Source organism: Mandrillus leucophaeus, unplaced genomic scaffold (genome assembly GCF_000951045.1).
Source record: "Mandrillus leucophaeus isolate KB7577 unplaced genomic scaffold, Mleu.le_1.0 Scaffold852, whole genome shotgun sequence".
Classification (NCBI taxonomy): domain Eukaryota; kingdom Metazoa; phylum Chordata; class Mammalia; order Primates; family Cercopithecidae; genus Mandrillus; species Mandrillus leucophaeus.
Window position 1 is genome coordinate 1233461 of NW_012109275.1, and position 21274 is coordinate 1254734.

Genomic DNA, 21274 nt, shown 5'->3' on the forward strand with positions numbered 1-21274 from the left:
TAAATATTCCCCCTTTCATCATCAAACATTTCCTATGTGTTAAGTACCGTTCTTAACTGAAAATGCAGATTCTAATAAGAAAAGCACAATTCCTGCCATCGTATAAACACATAAATAATATATTTGCAGAGAGTGATAGATAAGAAATTAGAAAGGAACAACTGCAGACTACATGAGATATGGGTCAAGGTAGGCCTTTCTGAGAAAGAGACATTGCTGCAAATACCTGAATAAAGAGAGGGCTAGAGCCAGATAAACAAATCTAAGTGAAGAGAGTTCCAGGAAGAAGAAACAGAGAATATTTAAAAATGAAAATATTCCAATGGAATTGGATCGATCTAATCCATCTTGCATCATTCATTCATTCATTCATCTGTCAAATATATTTTTAGGGCCCATTGTGCAAACCCCCATGCTACAACTAGGGGATATAATGATTAACAAAGTAAACAGGGTTCCTGCCTTCATAGAGCTTCTGTTCTATTAGGGAGATAAATAAAGAACAGACATAATGAATGTATTAGGCCATTCTTGCATGGCTATAAAGAAATGCCTGAAACTGGGTATTTTTATTTTGTCAAAAAGGAGGTTTAATTGAATCACAGTTCTGTAGGCTTTACAGGAGGCATAGTGTTGGCATCTTCACTATTACGAAAAGAACAACAAGGGAATGACACTAAAGCATTCATGAGACATCCACCCCGATGACTCAATTACCTCCCACCAAACCCCAACTCTGACATTGGGGATTTCAATTCAACATACTTTGGTGGGGCCGCACAACCAGATGATATCAATGAACATCATGTGCAAAGGACAAAGACATGAAGTGTTTAAAGAACTGAAAGATATCCATTGTAGTTGGGGTCTAGTGGGGTGGGTCTGGGAGAATGACACTGGAGATCAGAGAAGTTGATAGGAGTATGGTCTTGCAGAATATTATAAATCAGGAAAAAAAGTTTATATAAATTAAAAACATAATGGAGAGACATTTGTGGAAGGCTTCATGCAGAAGATAGGGTAAGGGATGACATGATCTACTTTATATTTTAAGAAATATGTTTTTTAAGTACAAGAATAAATTGGAGGCAAGCAATATGGTAATAGAGATATGAGTTAGGATGCTATTGGAATGGTCTTGGCAGGAGATGTTGGTACCTGGACCGCAGAAATAGCAATGGAAACAAAAAGATGGCATATTTAAGAGATACCTCAGATATGGAATCCAAGTCTTTGTTGATGGATTGGAGTAAGAGATCAAAGCAAAAGAGGAAGACAGGTTGATGTCCCGGTGGAGGCTGGTCAGATGAATTGGGCGGATGATTGTTCCATATCCCATGCAGACTCAATTGACATATCTCTTCTTCTGTTCTTCTGAATTACACTTCTCACCTTTAGTTAGTGCCTTTTGCAATGGCTAACAAACTATTAAATAGCATACTACACTCTCTCCATGTATTTTTAAATTAATTTTATCCTTTATTAAGAAGTAATACATTTACACAATTCAAAAAATAAAATGATACAAGCCTCATTGAATAAGGTGTACATTGAGAAGTCTAGCTGCTACTTCTGTCCCCATCTGCTCTGCTACCCATCTAGCTCACCATTTTTAGATAACTACCTGTATCAGTTTTGGATGTGCAACAAACGTAGTGGCTTAAAACAACTGTTTATTTAGCTTGTGATCCTATGGTAAGCTGAACAGTTCTGGTCTGGGTGCTGCTGGCCAAACTGCTGGGTAGGCTTTTGTGTCTGGGGTCAGTTGGTCACTTGGCTGGAGGCTGAATGTTTTAAGTTGGCATGGTGCTTATACTGCATTGACTTAGCTTAAATTCAAGTATATTTCCTAGAATTCCCTTCCTTGTGTAATTCTGGATTAGGGCAGACAACACAAGCTATTTGCATGATACCTGGAAGGTAGAAGTAAAGCTGCAGTCTTTATACTTATAATGTTGGTGCAGGGCTCAAGCACTGTTGCAGCTCATGCATGCCATTGATCTGCTGGCTCACCCTTTGGCATGGGACAGCAGCAAGACACACAATTCCTCCAGCTCCCATGAATCTCCTCCTCTAGCTTCCCTAAATCCTGGGCCAGGCATGTGTGCAGCTCCATAGCAAAGGAGTTAGATGCAATAGAAGACATATATGGGTTCCAGTGTGTCCTCATTCTCTCTTGTTTTGTGCCCAGGTTTTCTTTTTGACTACCTGTCTTTCTTCAGTGACTTCAGAAATAGTATCAGATGCAAAAGCAACAGCCTTCCACAGATCTCCTTTGTGGTTTCTAGTCAGTGACTTTCAACTGTATGAGGTATAAGTCTTATGGTAAATCCCTTATTCCATATCACTCTGCAGTTAATAGACTGCTAGATAGGTTACAGGAGGTAAGAGGTGGGTAGGCAACTGGTTCCTGTCTCTCTCATTATCCACCAGGCCAGTCTGGGTATCTTCAGATGGCGGGCAGAGGGTTCCAAGAACAATAAGAGAAGGCAGTTCCCAAATTCTGCTTGCATCACATTGGCCAAAGCACATCCCATGGCCAATCTCAGAGACAGTGTGGCACGGTATTACCCAAAGACAGTAGATTAAAAGAGGTGTGAACCTATAAGGCTATTACTGCACACCATATGTAACAGGAATGACACAGTACAGATTACTACCCAGGCATTATCCTACCACACCCAACTAGCCAAGCCAGTGACTAGAGATAGGAACTTAGAGGTATCTTCTTCACCAAGTAGACTAGGTGTATTAGTCCCTTCTCACACTGCTATAAAGAACTACCTGAGACTGGGTGTTTATGAAGAATGTAGGTTTAATTGACTCACAGTTCTGTAGGCCATAGAGTAAGCATGGCTGGGAGGCCTCAGGAAACTTATAATCATGACAGAGGGGGAAGCAAGCCTGTCTTTACCATGGCAGAGCAAGAGAGAGAGACAGAGAGAGAAGAAGGAAGTGCCATACAGTTTTAAACTATCAGAACTCATGATAACTCACTCACTATCATGAGAACAGCACAGGGGAAATCTGTCCCCATGATCCAATCACCTCCCACAAGGCCTACCCCCGACACATGGGGATTACAATTTGATGTGATGTGTGGATGGGGACACAGAGCCAAACCATATCACTGGGCTCCCCACTTTTCCTGCTGTTTCCTGTTTCCTTTAAACAAATCATTCAGGCATTTGCCCACAAACTTAAAGTGACTCATGCCCTATTCCCTTATACATATACTACTAGTTGTCATGCTCTCTTTCACTGTCTGATTCTTCATTCCTGTTTCACATGACCTGGGGACAGAGGACTGACCACCCAACTCTTTGTATCCTCCTTGCCTGCAATTATTTCCTCGTTTCCTATAGCAGTGGTTAAATTTTTGCCTTTCATCTGAAGAACCAGGGACTGCCCCAGGCCAGATTTTCCCCAGAGGTGATGGGGAGAACACAAGGTTCTGCTCCCAGTGGCAGAGCAGTAGTCAGGCAGGTTCTCATAGATCTCATGAATCCTCAACAGAGGATTCAGTTCTCATAGATGCCTATGTACAACAAACTTGAAAATGTAGTCTGTGTAATTGTGAATGCCAGGTGCATTTATTATTTTTCTGTTTTTAATAGGATAAAAAATGAAATAAAATGTATTATTATACCTATGTTATATATAGGGTGTAAACCTATATTGACACTATTAAAAAAAAAAGTTTGAGCAACAAAAAGACAATATTTTTCCATTCTCTTTACAGAAGATCTGATATTATTAAACCACGGTTATGAAACCGCCTTTGCAAAATTATGACTGAGACAGTGAAAGAGATCTAACTTAACCGACTCCATCTTGCTTCTAACCACCAAGCTGTCCTTGTTCATTCCTGGGTATAGGCTGAACTAACTTTTGGAAAAACTTAGTTTATAGTTCATAGTTTAAACAAAGATGGTAACAGCCCTTTCTCAAAGCAGACCTCCTTCTTGCCTGGGGACTAGTTTGCCTTTGTAGGACTAACATTAATGACAAAATTAGAAATGATGTCTTAGGAGTCATGCAGCTGGAGGCTATAAGATTCTGACCCTCCCTAAACTGCTTCTAAGATCAGTGCTTGAGTTATTTGCAGACTCTGCACATGATGGATCAGCTGCACCACCCAGATTAATAAACTGACTCATCTGATTTTGTGGCCCCCTCCCCAGGAACTGACTCAGCACCAGAAGATAGCTTCAACTCCCTGTGATTTCATCTCTGACCAATCAGCACTCCTGGCTCATTGGCTTCCCCCTACCCCCAAGTAATCCTTAAAAATTTTGCTCTCCAATGCTTAGGGAGACTGATTTGAGTAATAATAAAACTCCAGTCTCCCACACAGCCAGCTCTGCGTGATACTCTTTCTCTATTGCAACTCCCTTGTCTTGATGAATGGGCTCTGCCTAGGCAGCAGGCAAGGTGAACCCCTCGGGTAGTTACAGTCATATGAAGAAGTAATCAAAGAATATGTTATCAAAAATGTAGTTAGAAAAATTATTATAGGGAGGTTGAGGCGGAAGGATCATTTGGGCCTGAGAGGTCAAGGCTGCAATAGGCTGGGATCATGTCACTAGCCATAGAGCAAGACCCTGTCTCTAAAAAAAAAAAAAAAGAAAAGAACGAAAGAACGAAAAAAGGAGAAAATCTATATCAATGTGCAGCCAATTAAAATTTTTATTTTGTGATATTTATGGTCTTTGTCAGCTTTTTAAAATCTGTAATTTGTTGTGATTTTTTTCTATAATCACAATTTTTTTTTTTCTTAGTTTCCCCAGAAACCAAGTTATGCCTGTGGGCATGCCCCATGACCTTTCCATACATGCTTAGGTAGTAGACAATTATACAATTACTTTAAGTCGAAAACAGTCTCAGTTCAGAAAGTTTAATGTCAATCCAAGATATCATTTAAAAATCCCAATTTGACTTAGAGTTAATTCTTCTTTTCTCCTTAGTTTGACTATATTTCAGGTTGCAGAACAGCAGAGGAAAAGGAGAAAGTTTGTTGATTTCTCCTATATATTTTCCATGTTATGCTTCTCTTCTCTACTCCCTCCCTAGGTAGCCAAAAGTTTCTGACCTCTCCAAGGTTAGAAGGGAATAGTAAAGAAAGGTCTTAATGGAACCTCAGAGCTTGGTTTCCTGTTCTCTGGAGCTGGCCCATTATATCTCTTCTGTGGTGTTTTGATGGGAGTGTCTGACGGTTCTGCACTGAGTCCCTCCCACCTTCAGGCCCCTTGATTCAGGCAGATGTGGATACATTTTTCTTTTTAATGGTTGCTCTTGATTCCTTCCTTACCCAAGGTGTTCACCTAAAGATTCTTGCTGCTGGGATCCCTTTGCATCCCCAAAATAAAAAATGATCCATCTCTGACTCTGTCTCCTGGTAGCACATGTATAGTCCTTAGGAAATCATTTTGTGTTCCTTGCTCCATCATGCCTTGGGAACACAGTCCAACCCCAGTAGACACATTTTCTTTTGATACCAGCACCAAAATGTTGGGCAGCCCTCCTCTTATTTTTGTAGATTCCCCAGACAGGGGTCAGACCCTGTTCCCAACCACACAGTGGCTTCCTCAAAATCTCCTCTCACTACACAAGAAGTGAAGAAATAGAAAATCACCTTGCACCTCTCCCTTTTTATAGTCTTACCAGTCTGAGGGGTCAAAAATTTATCAAGCAGTTCCTCAGGCTCATTTCCTTTATAAATATGCAACTGGCAATCAGGGACTCCTTTTTTGAATTTTTCATCAATTGTATTTTGGAGCCTGCTCATAACTTCAATGTTAACACCCCATTACAGTCTTAATTGCCTTTGTTTCATTTCATGGTAAGCAGCTGTTTTCTTCTTTGGACTGCTAAATTGACTATCTGTAAAGAAAGACAGTGTTTATAAAATGCTAGATATCACTGGTTCAAATTAGCTCACTCTTTCTCTTATATTTCCTCATTTTAACTCCTTTGGAAGGAATAAAATTGCACTGAAACACCTTTGGTTAATGCATGGGCCTATATAAACACAAAATTAATTAGTTAATTCTTTTAATTAACTAGTTAATTCCTTTAACATTGAAGATATATTGATCATTTCCTTTGTGCAAGTCATTCTGCTAGGTACAAAAAAATCAACCCACAGCAGAGATTGTGTGAAGTAAAGTTATGTGTATTATTCTGTATTTATTTCCCATCCCTCCTTTTTTGCCTAAACTCTTCTCAATACCCAAAGAAGCTAAAAGCCATACTGGAAGGAGGATTCTGCTAATGAGACCTCAATGTTTTCCCTCAATATAATACTAAATTTCACCTAAATAGATTGGAACTAAGAGGCTGTCCTCCTTATGTTCTCAAAAGAGTTAGCCCTCTTATCAGTATTTGTTTATTAACTCACAGGCACTAGATTCCAATGTGATAGTTCCTCTGCCCAAGAGTGAACTATGCATTCCGCCCACGTGAATTTCTGTCTCTCCCTGGCACCTGAATCCTCTCTTCAACTTCTGCCTTGATTCTCATTTTGAAATTGGTTATTTTCATTTAAATTAGGCCTTTCAAACTGCATTATTTGAGGGAATTCTTTACAGTTCCTCTTGCTAATGCAAGTTGGTGACTAATTCCTAAGTCCTAGAAAAAGGACTTTTTCTATCTTTAGGGGTTGGGTTTGGCAAGGATCCTTCAAGAGCCCTGTTAAGAAGACAGAATCCTTTTCTAAAATGTTGACTTCCTCAATCAAGACAGGCTCTATTGAGAATTGGATCTCTGTCTTGCCAATAATCTATGCTTTAGATGGGGGTTTGAGGGGAGAGTAAATGACTTTCCTGGAACCCAGGAGAAGGAGTGACCTTAGATGTCTCCTCCCAGAGACTTCCGAGAAGAAGTTGCAGCTGCCATTTTAGTTTTCTTACAGACAGTATTCTGTGTCTTTTTTTTTTAATGGCTTCAAGGAGTAAAATCAAATATATCTTGTTTATGACCATGCCAGGTTCTACTTTTGCTAAGTACTAAAGGTTTTCTTAGGTCTTAAAACAAGTGTCAGGGGTTTAAATTCTATAAAAAAAGAAAGAACTGGATGTTCAAAAAACAGACCACATGGTGGTCACTTAAAAGTACAAGTTTATAGCAAATGGTTGAAACTTTCTAGTAATGCTGAAATGATTTTGTGTAAGTGTACTGTTTCCAAATATTTTTCAGGATTCATTTGGGAATGATTAAGATAGTGTTACATCTTTTCAGTGTTATGAAAAAGATGACTTTCAATTGGAGAAAGATTTCAGCAGATCACTAAGGAAATAAAGCCAACCTGGTCCTCTTCTCCCCCTGGTATGTGGAAGAATGACCTTTAGTTATTAGGGCATCTCAGGACATGCTGGTTGTCTGCTGTGTATCCAAAAGAATGAAGAACATGCATCCTCAGGAGCTCCCTGAGGAGTTTAGAACTGACTTTTAGTTAGAGTAGGGTATTGCTATGATGCCCATGACAACCTTGGAACTCTTAGAAGGCCTGCCACCAATTCGCTCTGCATCCCAGCAAGGATGTGCTTCACTACATTATACAAATATACAAATAAAATGAAAAGGACTGGTCAGAAGCATCTGGGAATGGGTCAAAAGCAGAGTCTGTAAGGTATAGCTAGCCAACAACTGAATGGGTGTTGTGAGGACAAGGTGTCTAGTGGTTGGGAAACCCCTGCATACATTTGGACAAGCCCTTGCTGCCTTGCTGACAAGGAAGTCTGCTGGATGTTTTATGTTCTAAATACATTCCCATGAAGGCTAGCCTGAAGCCATTGATGCATAACAGGGAGAGACAGAGCTCAAACAAGGTAGGGTGTGAGAGAGAAAAAAGTAAAGTTGATGCAGATAAAAGACGATTTACAAGTCTCTGGGTTGGTGCCCTAATTGGTTCAAGAAAGGAAGGGGTAGAGTTAGTGAAGGTCCAGGATGGCCAGAAAACATATACAGACTGGTCTTATTGACTATAATGAAATTCCAAATTAATATGGCTATACAAATCCTAAGGACATGCTATTTCATGGATTTATATAAGGTGTGGGGTGTTGAGGGAGAGAGAGATTATGTTTGGTAGTGAAACATGTTGAAAAATGAATGAGATTATAGGTTTCTGGAGGCCAAGAACTCTATAGTCAAAATGCCTGGGTTCAAATCCTGGCTCTGCCTTTTTTCAGATATAAAACCTTGAGCGAGTCACTTAACATCTCTATGCCTCAGTTTCCTCATAATATTGTTGTATTAAATTAATCTTTATAAACCACTTAGAGTGTCCCTAACACATAAGTGCTCAATTAGTATTACTTATTATTCTTCTAATCATTACCATTATCATCATTATTCTAAACATAAATCTGTAAAATCTGGAAACACATTGTATTAGTCAGGGTTTTTCAGAGAACCAGACTAATGGAGTGCATATGCATAAAATATACTATATTATACATACTTGGTATGTATATAATAAAAGAAAGAGAAAGTCTTATAATAAGGAATTGATTCATGTGTTGATGGTTTAGTTCCAATCTGGGTCCAAAGGCCTGAGAACCACAAGAGCCAATGGTATAGTTCCCGTCCAAATTCTGGCAGGCTAGAGATCCAGGAACAGCCAACGTTTCAGTTCAAGACCAAAGGCAGGGGGGAAAACACCAATGTCCCAGTCAAAATCAGTCAGCCAAGAATTTTCTCTTATTTAGGGAAGGGTCAGTCTTTTTGTTCTATTTAGGCATTCAAACTGATTGGATGGGGCCCACTCACATTAGAAAGGGCAATCTGCTTTACTCAGTCTACTGATTTAAATTTAATCCTGTCCAAAAACAGCCTCACAGAAACACTCAGAATAATGCTTGACCAAATACCTGGGTTCCCCATGGCCCAGTCAAGTTGATACATAAAATTGACCATTACAAGCTCACTCCACGTCAATGTGGCACCCATATACAACTCCTTAACTCAAATTTAACCTTCCAATAAATATAAAATAACATGGCTATAATTCTGCCAAACTTGATACAACTATCCCACATGCAACTAAAAATGCATTAACTCCTTCCCCAGTTGAGGAAGTAAAGTCTTTGAATAATGTTTACCCTTCTTCTTGATATTCCATAACTTAGGTACCATGATGTAAAGTTAAAAATATTTCAGTACTATGATATGAAGTCAGTACATCCTGTATTATATTATAAAAGGATAAAGAGGGAAGAAAACAAAGATATTTGCAGATGTTTGTGATACCCACACACATATTCATAGCAAAATAGGGAGGAAATACTCATGACAATTCCACTTCTCATTTCTGTAACTGGTCATGTGGTTACAACTCATATTTGTAACTGCCTTCTTGGAAGGGATGGGTAGTATTTATACCTACCCATTCCTATGTTCCCTTTACTTTAAGTAGGCATCTTGGCTGCTGGTGGTTTTTTTTTTTACCTGGTGGGCTGATCCAAATCTTCATTACTGAGGGGTCTGGGTCATTAGTAATCCTGCTTGGACTGGCTTCCTGTATTTTCTGGTAACTTTAGTCATAGGCCATAGTAGTACTGAGAGACAAGCTAAGAGATCTTTTGTATTTCAGACATGCTCTATCTTGCTTCCATTGACAAGTAGTTATCCAATTTCCTCTTGGTAGTCAGGATCAATAGCCCCAGTCAACACAGTAACTCTCTTCTTTGCCTGTTGATTCAGAGGCATGAGGAATCCAAAGTGGCTGGATGACAGTTCAGCAAAATTATTGCTATATCTCTTGGTGGAAGCCTTCCTCCCTTTGGAGCTGTCTGCTAGGCCAGCAAAGCATAAGCTTGTGGTAACAGGAAGAAAAATTTTGTGAATATGTCAATAGGGGTAATAGTGAGTTATGCTACTTCCATTTCCCCCTTGATTCCTGGCCTCAAGAATCCTGGCTACAGGGGAAACATCACATATTGCACACTGATTCAGAGCACACATAACCATCTAGAAAACTTGCCCCGGCCCTGCAAAATACTGCCACCTAACTGACACTGTAACTGAGTCTTCAAAAGGTCACTATATCATTCTAACAAGACGACTGCTTCAGAATGGTGGGGAACATGGTAAGATCAGGGAATTCCATGCATATGTGTTTAATCCCACACATTTTTTTGTTTAATTTGTTTTTGCTCTGAATTGAGTTCCTTGATCGGAAGCAATGCTGTGTGAAATACCGTAACTGTGGATAAGGCACTCTGTAATTCCACAGATGGTAGTATTGGCAGAGGCATCACATGTAGGGAAGGCAAAAATATGTATCCAAAATAAGTGTCTATTCCAGTGTGAACAAAACTCTGCCCCTTTCATGATGAGAGTGGTCTAAAGTAATCAACTTGCCAACAGATAGCTGGCCGATCACCCCTTAGGAATGGTACCATATTGAAGACTTATTGTTGGTCTCTGTGCTGACCAACTGATATGGTTTAGCTGTGCCCCCACCCAAACTGCATCTTAAATTCCCATGTGTTGTGGGATGGACCCAGTGGGAGGTAATTGAATCCTAGGGGCAGGTCTGTCCCATGCTGCTTTCATGATAGTGAATAAGTCTCACAAGATCTGATGGTTTTAAAAAGGGGAGTTGCCCTGCACAAGCTCTCTTCTCTTTTCTGTCACCATGTGAGACGTGCCTTTCACCTTCCACCAGGACTGTGAGGACTCTCCAGCCATGTGGATCTGTAAGTCCAATAAACCTCTTTCTTTTGTAAATTGCCCAGTCTTGGGTATGTCTTTATCAGCAGTGTGAAAATGGACTAATACAGTAAATTGGTACCAGTAGAGTGGGACACTGCTGAAAAGATACCCAAAAATGTGGAAGCAACTTTGAAACTGGGTAACAGGCAGAGGTTGGAACACTTCGGAGGGCTCAGAAGAAGACAGGAAAATGTGGGAAAGTTTGGAACTTCCTAGAGACTTGTTGAATGGCTTTGACAAAAATGCTGATAGTGGTATAAACAATATGATGCAGGCTGAGGTGGTCTCAGATGGAGATGAGGAACTTGTTGGGAACTGGAGCAAAGGTGACTCTTGTTGTGTTTTAGCAAAGAGACTGGCAACATTTTGCCCGTGTCCTAGAGAGTTGTAGAACTTTGAACTTGAGAGACATAATTTAGGGTATCTGGTGGAAGAAATTTCTAAGTAGCAAATCATTAAAGATGTGACTTAGATGCTGTTAAAGGCATTCAGTTATATAAGGGAGGCAGAGCATAAAAGTTTGGAAAATTTGCAGCCTGACAATGTGATAGAAAAGAAAAACCCATTTTCTGAGAGGAATTTCAAGCTGCAGAATTTCAAGCTGGCTGCAGAAATTTGCATAAGTAACAAGGGGCCTAATGTTAATCACCAAGACAATGGGGAAAATGTTTCAAAGGCATGTCAGAGGTCTTCATGGCAGCCCATCTCATCACAGGCCCGGAGGCCTAGGAGAAAATGGTTTTGTGGGCCAGGCCCAGAGTCCTCATGCTGTGTACAGCCTAGGGACTTGCTGCCCTGTGTACCAAGGGTTCCAGTGGTGGCTGAAAGGGTCCAGCATAGAGCTTGGGTCAAGCCTTTGCAATTTCCATGTGGTGTTGAGCCTGAGGGTGCACAGAAGTCAAGAATTGAGGTTTGGGAGCCTCCACCTAGATTTCACAGGATGTATGGAAATGCCTGAATGTCCAGGCAGAAGTGTGCTTCAAGGGTGGGGCCCTCATGGAGAACCTCTGCTAGGGCAGTTCAGAAGGGAAATGTGGGGTTGGAGCCCACACACAGAGTCCCTACTGGGGTACCAACTAGGGGAGCTGTGAGAAGAGGACCACCATCCTCCAGACCGCAGAATGGTAGATCCACCAACAGCTTGTACCATGTACCTGGAAAAGCCACACTCATCGCCAGCCCAAGAAAGCAGTCAAGAGGGAGCCTGTACGCTGCAAAGTCACAGGGGCGGAGCTGCCCAAGACCATGGGAACCACCTCTTGCATCAGTGTGTCCTGGATGTGAGACATGGAGTCAAAGGAGATCATCTTAGAACTTTGAGATTTGGCTACCCGGCTGGATTTCAGACTTGCATGGGGCCTATAGCCCCTTTACTTTGGCCAATTTCTCCCATTTAGAACAACTGTATTTACCCAATGCCTGTACCCCCATTGCACACCCAATTTTATGGCTTGGTGGGTTAGATAACACCCAGTTCATGAAGGGCAGCTCCGGTTGCCTGGTACTTGGTGATCCATGGTTAAGCATTCAGCATCTCCTAGAGTGCAGTAGGAGGCCAAGAGCTGTTTCTCAAAAAGAGGGTAGTTATCTGCAGAGGATGGAGAGGTTTTGTTCCAAAATCTTAAGGAACCATGCTGAAATTCACTTATGGGGCTTGGCAGAAGCTCCAAACAGCATCACTATCTGCCACAGACACTTCACAGACCATTGGATCTGCTAGGTCATATGGTCTGAGTAGCAGAGTAGCTCACACAGCAGCCTTGACCTGTTGCAGAACCTTCTTCTCTTCAGTGTCCCACTCAAGACTAGCATATTTTTGGGTCACTTGGTAAATGGACTTGTATTAGTCAATTCTCATGCTGCTATAAAGAACTGTCTGAGACTGGGAAATTTTAAAAGGAAAGAGGTTTAATTGACTCACAGTTCTCCATTGCTGGGGAGGCCTCAGGAAACTTACAATAATGGCAGAAGGCACCTCTTCACAGGACAGCAAGAGAGAGAGAATGAGTGCTGAGCAAAGGGGGAAGCCCCTTATAAAATCATCATATTTCGTGAGAACTCACTATCATGAGAACAGCATGGGGGGAACCACCCCCATGATTCAATTACCTCCACTTAATCTGACGCTTGACATGTGGGGATTATTACAATTCAAGGCGAGATTTGGGTGAGGACACAGAGTCAAACCATATCAGGTTGAAGTAACTTACTCAGATGAGGATTATTTGCCTCTAAACTTCAAAGATGCTCCATAGGCATCGTGCCTCTTTTTTGGTTGTAGGAGAAGCGAGATGTAACAACTTATCATTTACATTAGAAGGGATATCTCATCATGCCGCCACACCACTGGACCCTTAGAAATTTCACTGAGGTAGAAGACCCCTAAATTTTCATCTGATTTATTTTCCATCCTCTGACATGCAAATGTATTAATAATAAGTCTAGAGTAGTTGCTAGTTCTTGCTCACTAGGTCTAATCAGCATGCCATTGACCAGTGTAATGTCTTGTGGAAGGTCCAGCATGTAATGGCCCAAAGAATGGCAAGGTGATCAATATCCCTGTGAACTAAATTATGATATAAGCCAGAGAGTTGATATTTGTATAATATATAATAACAACATAATAAGTTGTTATTATAATATAAGCGGGGAGAGATACCCCTGAGATAGGACAATGAAGGTATATCACTGGCTGTGCCAGCTAAAGGCAAACTGCTTCTTGTGGTCCTTAATTGACATATATGGAGAAACAGGCATTTGCCAAATCAATATTTGCATACCAGGTACCAAGGTATTAATTTGATAAAGCAATAAAACCACATCTGGTATAACAGCTGCAATCAGAGTCACCACCTGGTTAAACATATTTGTCACTCTCCCAAGATTCATCTGCCTGCACAGACCAAATAAGTGAGTTAAATGGGGATATATTGGGAATCACGATTCCTGCATCTTTCAAGTTCTTTTATGGTGGCACTAATCTCTGCAATCTCTCCAGCAATGTGGTGTTACCTGTGAATTACAATTTTCCTAGGTAAAGGCAGTTTCAATGCCTTCCACTTGGTGTTTCCCACCATAATATTCCTCACTCCACAGGTCAGGGAACCAATGTACAGATTCTGCCAACTGCTTAGTATGTCTATTCCAATTATGCATTTCAGAACTGGGGAAATAACTACAGGATTGTTTCAGATCCATTGGGCCCATTGTGAGACAGACCTAAGCTAAAACTCCATGAAAGCACCTGATCTGTAAGCCCCTACTCAACTGGTATACCATAGTGACCTTTTTGGTCTTCTGGAATTCACTTCAGTTCAGAGCCAGTGTCTCCAAATTCCTGAAAGATCTGATTGTTTTCTTTTCCCCAGTGCAGTTACCCTAGTAAAAAGCTATAGGTACCTTTGGAGAAGAGTGGAAGAACATATTAATATTATAAACTTAGCAGTGTACCAGGGTTCTTCCTCAAGAAACCTGGCCTCCTCTATACTGTAGTGATACTGGGTCTGTAAACTGGATCAAGGTATCAAATTGGTTGTGGGGTTGTGATTCTTTGTTTTTATTATTCAGGTTAGACATTGATTCACTTGACCTAGAATGTTTTTGATTCTTATCAAATGAAGTGAAAACTTAGTAAGTTTTTTATCCATTTCACTCCCAAGGACACTATGATCAACCAGCCAATGCCACAGGACTGCATGAGTCAGACTATTCTGATTGCTGCTTTCACTCATCTGTCCATTAAAGTAACCACGTCCACCTTGCCTTTGGTGCTTCAGTGCTGCCACTTGGTCCCTGCCACTCCAGGATCCAATTACTTTCCTTGCATTTAGGTTTACCAATTCAGGGATTGCCATTCCCACTGTAAGGTCTCTGTGATTGCAGAAAAGGGCAATCACACAGCTCTTGGATGTGGGACTCCTCTGACAATTTTATTTCTTAGACATGATGAAAGGTGTGTTCTCTGGACCCTTTCAGGGTGGGTGAGTAAGTCTCCCAATCTCCCTTAGCCCCAGAATCCCTTCCTCTACATTAAGCCAAAGCAAGCCTGGCATTTCTAACTTGCTCAACATGGGTCACCTTTTGGTCTGTGTTTGAGATTACTCATCAAACTGTTAGAGCTCTTTCTAACTCCCTGAGTTGCAACAGTAAATGCTAAATTTCTGCTTAGTGAGCCCACATCAATCAGTATGATTCAACTTAATTTTTCCACCACCACTATCCCACACTTTTAATATCTATAACCCTACATATTCTCAGATATTTGTTTGTATTAATTTTAAAAACTCAAATAGTTATTTTGGAATGTGTTACGCCTGTTCATGTGTCATGCTCTATACCTCACCTTTAGGGGCCTGCTAGAAATTGAGTCTAGTTATTTGTCTAAAAGCAATGAGGTATTGTGGGAGTGAGTTCTGAGGAGAATAATCATTGTCTTGCAAGGCAATTGTCTCAGGGCAGGACATTCAGTTTCCTCAAGTAATAAACGGTTAATTCCCTAAGACAGGGGAGGGGAGGGTAGACCACTTCCACTAGGGGTGGAGAGACAAAGAAGGCTTAGGATTTAAGACTTTGATGTCCCCAGTTTCATCAAGGTCATCCCATATATTCCAACTTTCAGGACCCTATTTCTTTTCAACCAATGACCTCACTTTAACAGTAGACATCCTTTGAGGTCAGGAGTTCAACTTGCATTGTAATCCAGCCACTTGCAGGATGAGACTCTGGATTTATTTTATCACTCAGCAAACCTGGCTCTGCAGTTGTAGGAGATGAAGGTTTCCTTCAAGGAAGACAGAAACTTTCAGGACATTTATGCAGCCTTTTGGCTGGGAATTTGAATCCTGAGCTCATCCTTTTCTCTCCCCACTTTGTCCAGCAACGTTAGCAGCAACCAGTTCACTTCATTTTACTCATTCGTTTGACTAAAATGTTCAAAAGTATTATGGACGTAATTACTCAAATCCTTGCTTCTCAAAAGTGGTCAATTAGGAGTATCCAGTGGTCATATTTTCTGTATATCTACTACCAGAGCACACCATGATTATCAGTATTCTCTTTACTACCGGAAATAAAGTCATCAACATTTTAAATCTAATCAGATTGGAGAGCCAATTACAGCAGCTATAAAACCAATTCAGAAAAACCCATTCTTAAAATTCTGTTCCTGTAAAACCATTCTCAGTTCCAAAATCTATATCAGTCAGGGCTCTCCAGACAAATGGAATCAACAGAATGTATATACATAGAGAGAAAGAGATTTATTATAATTGGCTCATGCGATTGTGGAGGCAAGCAAGTCCCCAGATCTGCGGGGTGAGCCAAGAAGCTGGAGACCTGCAAGAGCAGATGATTTAGTTTTAGTCAGAGTCCAAAGGCCAGAGAACCAAAAATGCATATTGTATAGTTCTTGTCTGAAGGCTGGCAGCCTCCAGACCCAGGAAGAGCCAAAGCTTCAGTTTGACTATAAAGGCAAGAAAAAAATTCAATGTCCCAGTTCAAAGGCATTCAGCCAGGAATAATTATCTCACTTAAGAGACAGACAGACTTTCTGTTCTATTGGGCTTTCAACTGATTGGGTGAGGGCCACCCACCCTAGTGAGGGCAATCTGCTTTACTTAATCTACCAGTTTGAATGTTAATCTCATCTAAATACAGCCTCACAGAAATCCAGTGAATAATGTTTGGCTAAATATCTGGGTACCCTGTGGCCCAGTCAAGATGGTACAAAATTAAGCATCATACACATCAAAATAACCCACCCTATATTAAGTTATTATATACTGAGTAATATATGGGAAATGAGAAGCTGTGGCTTATAATAAGCATTTTTCACTCAAGAAACCAAGAGCCACCTCAATATATGCCACGATTAGGGAAACAAGTTCTACTATCAGATGTGCATGAGTTTCAGTGCTAGTTCTGCCACATAGTAAGTCTCAGTTTTGTTTTCTGTAAAACTGGGCTAATGAATTGGTGTTAGCATTAGACAAGAAAATCAATGAATGTGAAAAATCTTACCTTACTACCGGCACAAAGTAAGCTCATCTACCTTAAAGATCAGACATACCAAGAAGTAAGCCATGAATAAAACTGATAACACACCTTCTCCCATGGAACTGTCAGGACCAAATCTACTGTGACTCACATTTCTGTTTACTTGAGACACCATCGGCAGTCCCAAGTCCAAGACTCATCAGCTGGAATTTTGTTCTGACATGGCTCAATAAAGCCCTGAATCTAATCCAATATTCCACCTCTTCTCAACTTGAAAAACTCATGGACTATAATTGACTAAATATAAATCCTCAGTTCCTTCGTAGAACCTTTCCTTTCCTTCTCGTTTTAGCTCAAAAGTAACTTTCTCCTGAAGACACAGCTTTCTCCCCAGATTTTTTTTTCTTTCTACATCCTTTATGCCTCAGATTCTCCTGAAATGTGGATATCTTTACCTTTTCAACATCCCTTCCTTGCTTGAAAAGAAATTCCCCTAAGTATCTGTCATACAATTGCATCCCTCACTGCCTCTCCTTTTTGCAACTACTCCACAACTTCTGTGAATATTTTAGCGTCTAGCTCACAGTCTTTCTCTGCGCCATTACACTTGTCATCATTTTTGATGCCTTCAAAATCACTGGAGACAGTCGTTCACTTTTTCTTATTTCTCCAACTCAAGCAATTGTTTTTCTCTAACACTGTTTTGTGTCATCTTTTTCACCAGACAATTCAGGTCTCATAGTCCATGATTACAATCTCCCAAACTTCCTTGCATATATTCTCAATCACCTCACCCTTATTTTCTGCCATTTTACCTACCTGGGAAAAGCTCAAACTGAATTAAAACCAATTCTCTCCCTAACTGAGACCTGTACCTGAGCAGCCAAAACTGGAAGGAGAAAAACACAAAACTCTGCTTACTGGTTTTCCTTCAAATTCATGGCCACCAAGTTCACATCGGTCTTCAGTGTTGCCTGGCAATACTCCTACATTTCCCCAGTCAATTCACTCTCTCCTTCTCAAGACAGTTATTTCACACCATGTCTTCTCCACCCTTCTTTATCTCCAGCACTCTCCCTATTCCCTACTCCTGGCTAATGGCGTTGGTTTCTGTTGCATGGAGAAAACTGATGCAATTAGAGGAGGATACCAGATTTTCCCATTGTCAAATATATATGTGCCCTACATCTGCAATCATTTTCTCTGCAGAGTGTGGTAGTTAAGAGCATGTGCTTTGGAGCCAGACTGCCTAGGTTCAGATGCTGCCTCTGCCCCATCTCAGATCTTAGAGAAGTGCCTGAAAGGCTATACGCTCAGCTGTAAAATGGAGAAAATACTTATATCTATCTCAACAGCTTGGAGTGAAGATTATATGAGTTGATTCATGTAGAGAAAGCAGGTGTTCAATAATCTTCACTTCCTTCCTTCCAGTAAATGGACTGTCCTCTCCAAGGCAACTTCGTGTATCGCCCTCTTGGTCTGTACCCCTCTCACCTCTCAGGGTGCTGCTCTACATCATCTCTCCCCAGAATCAGCATTTATCCTCCTGGTGGCTAAGTCATAACTAACATAAAACATGCTGTATTATCTCCAGACATTTAAAAATATAGCAAAAACACAAACAAAATCCCTCCATTTCATCCTATCTAGTTAAACTCTGTAAAAGAGATATCCGTATTTATCATTCCCACCTCTTTACCTTTCACCAGGGTTTTATTTCTGCCACTGAACCAAAAAGTTTATTTTCAAGGTCACTGGTATTTTCCATTTGCCAGCTCTGTAGACAATTCTGTCTTCATCCTGACTGACGTTGGAAGCAGCACTTCATGCAGGTAATTTCACTTTCCTTTAGAAAACTCATTTCCTTTACTTGGTTTCTGGCAGCCACACATTTCTGGTTTGTCTCCTGCCTCACTGGTTGCTCATCTTCAGTCTCCCTTACAAGTTCCTTTTTTCTTTCTGCTAAGAGCATCTCAGGGTTTTGTCCTCAGGTTTTTTCCCTGGGCTCTAAATATCACCCATACTCTGAAGGGTGCGTAGTTGAATCCTTAGCACTGGCCTCTGTCTTGAACTCCAGACATGGGTACTTGCCTACCTGACATCTATGTGGATATCCAACAGGAATCTCACACTTAACATACCTTGTTGTTTCCACACCATCTTCCCACTCCAGTCCAAATTCCTGCTGTTCCTGTCATCCCTACCTCTCCACCTCATTTTGGTAAATAACATCATCATCCACTCTAGCAAAAAACCTGGAAATCATTTATGATTCCTCCTTTTGTGTCATACTTCATATTAAATCCATCATGTTGGTCCTGCATCCAACATTTGTCTGCACACTTTTCACTCCTTTCACCCTTTACATAGTTCAAGCCACTATCTTCTCTCTCCTGGACTGCTGTCAAATCTCCTCAGTGGTCTCCTGGCTTCCACTCTTGAACCTCTAAATTCCATTCTCTCTGCAGCACCAAGAGTGATCCTGGTAAATACAAAGCAGGCATGTCAAGACTTTGCTTAAAACCCTTAAACATCTTCCTGCCATAAATAATGTCTAAGATTCTTCCACTGAGCTATGAGCTCTGTGTGATCAGGCCCAGTCATCACTGTAACCTCACTTCCTCCATATTCCTCTATGCCCACATTGGTCTGCTTGATGTATCTCCAATATACCACATTCTTTTCTGTTTCTAGACCAGAATCACCCTTCTCTCAGACATTTTCACACCTTATTTGTTAATTTCATTTGGCACCTTATCTAAAATAGAGTCCCTTAGAGTCAGTGACAATGCTATATAAAAGTAAACTCTCCCTTGCAACACTCTCTATTCCTTTACCCTGATTTGGCACTCTCAGTAGTTACATTTCTTTGATTTTTTTTTTTTTTTCTTTTTTTTTTTTTTTGAGACAGGGTTTTTGCTCTTGTTGCCCATGCTGGAGTGCAATGGCATGATCTTGGCTCACTGCAACCTCTGTTTCCCGGGTTCAAGGGATTCTCTTACCTCAGCCTCCCGAGTAGCTGGGATTACAGGTGTGTGCCACCACACCCGGCTAATTTTTTGTACTTTTAGTGGAAACGGGGCTTCACCATGTTAGCCAGGCTGGTCTCGAACTCCTGACCTCAGGTGATCTGTCCGCCTCAGCCTCCCAAAGTGCTGGGGTTACAGGTGTGAGCCACCTCACCCAGCCTATATTTTAAATTTATTCACAGGAACATTTACTGGTGGCTCTTATTTTTATTTGTCTTCTGTTTATGTCTGCAAGTCTTAATGGGTGTGGGTGTGTTCATTTATTTGTTTGTCAATTATTTATTGAACATCTACTGTTTGTCATATACTATATTATGTCTTGGGCATACTCTTATTACATACACAAATTACATACCATCCTCATTCTCATATTTCTTAAAGAAACTGAGGAAGAAACAAACATTCATGAAATAATTACAAAAGTAAATATATAATCAAAAACAGTGATGAATGCTATGGCAGAAAAGCATAGGGGGAATAAGAAAATACTTATCAGAAATGTGACTTATGTGAGGTGTTGAAAAATGTTTTCCAAGTAAATAATGTCTACCAATTTCAATTTCCAATCTATATTTTTCCATCACCATCTTCAATTTTGATCATATAACCACTTGTCTAAGTGTAGTCACACAGAAGCTTCCTGACCTTTTTTCCTCCAATTTCTGGAAGATTTTGTCATCTGCTTGCCACATAGTGTATGGAAAGAACTACAGATTCTAGGAATCCCAGTTCTTCCACTTGCAGTCCTAGGAATCTCAGTTCTGCCACTTGCAGCGCTGCATATATAAACTGTGAGTAAATAATATAAACTCTCAGAGCTTTAATTTCCTTAATTATAAACTGACAAATTAAATATCCATATTCATAAATTTATAAATGTGATTTCCGTTTGAAGTGCTTACACACCTCATTTGTGAGCCTTACCTGAGTTAAATGTTTGTTCATTCACTACTCAGATATGCCTGAATGTATCTTTCCTTCTCTCTTTTTAGTTTTGAGTTCTCACATTGATATGGCTTGGATTTATGTCCCTACCCAAATCTCATGTAGAATTGTAATTCCTAGTGTTGGAGGTGGGGCCTGGTGAGAGGTGATTGAATCATGGGGGTGGTTTCTAATGGTTTAGTGCCATTCCCTTGTGCTGTCTCATGATAGAGTCCTCACAAGATCTGGTTCTTTGAAAGTATGTAGCACCTCCCTCTCTCTCTCTCTCTCTCTCTCTCTCTCTCTCTCTCTCCTCTCTCTCTCCTCTCTCTCTCTCTCTCTCTCTCTCTTTCTTGCGGGCCATATGAAGAGGTGCCTGCTTCCCCTTCACCTTCTGCCATGATTGTAAGTTTCCTGAGGCATCCCTAGATGCAGAATCCTATATGGCCCACAGTACTGTAAGCCTCTTTGTTTTTAACAAATTACCCAGACTAGGCCGGGCGTGGTGGCTCATGCCTGTAATCCCAGCACTTTGGGAGGCTGAGGCGGGAGGATCATCAGGTCAGGAGATCGAGACCATCCTGGCTAACATGGTGAAACCCTGTCTC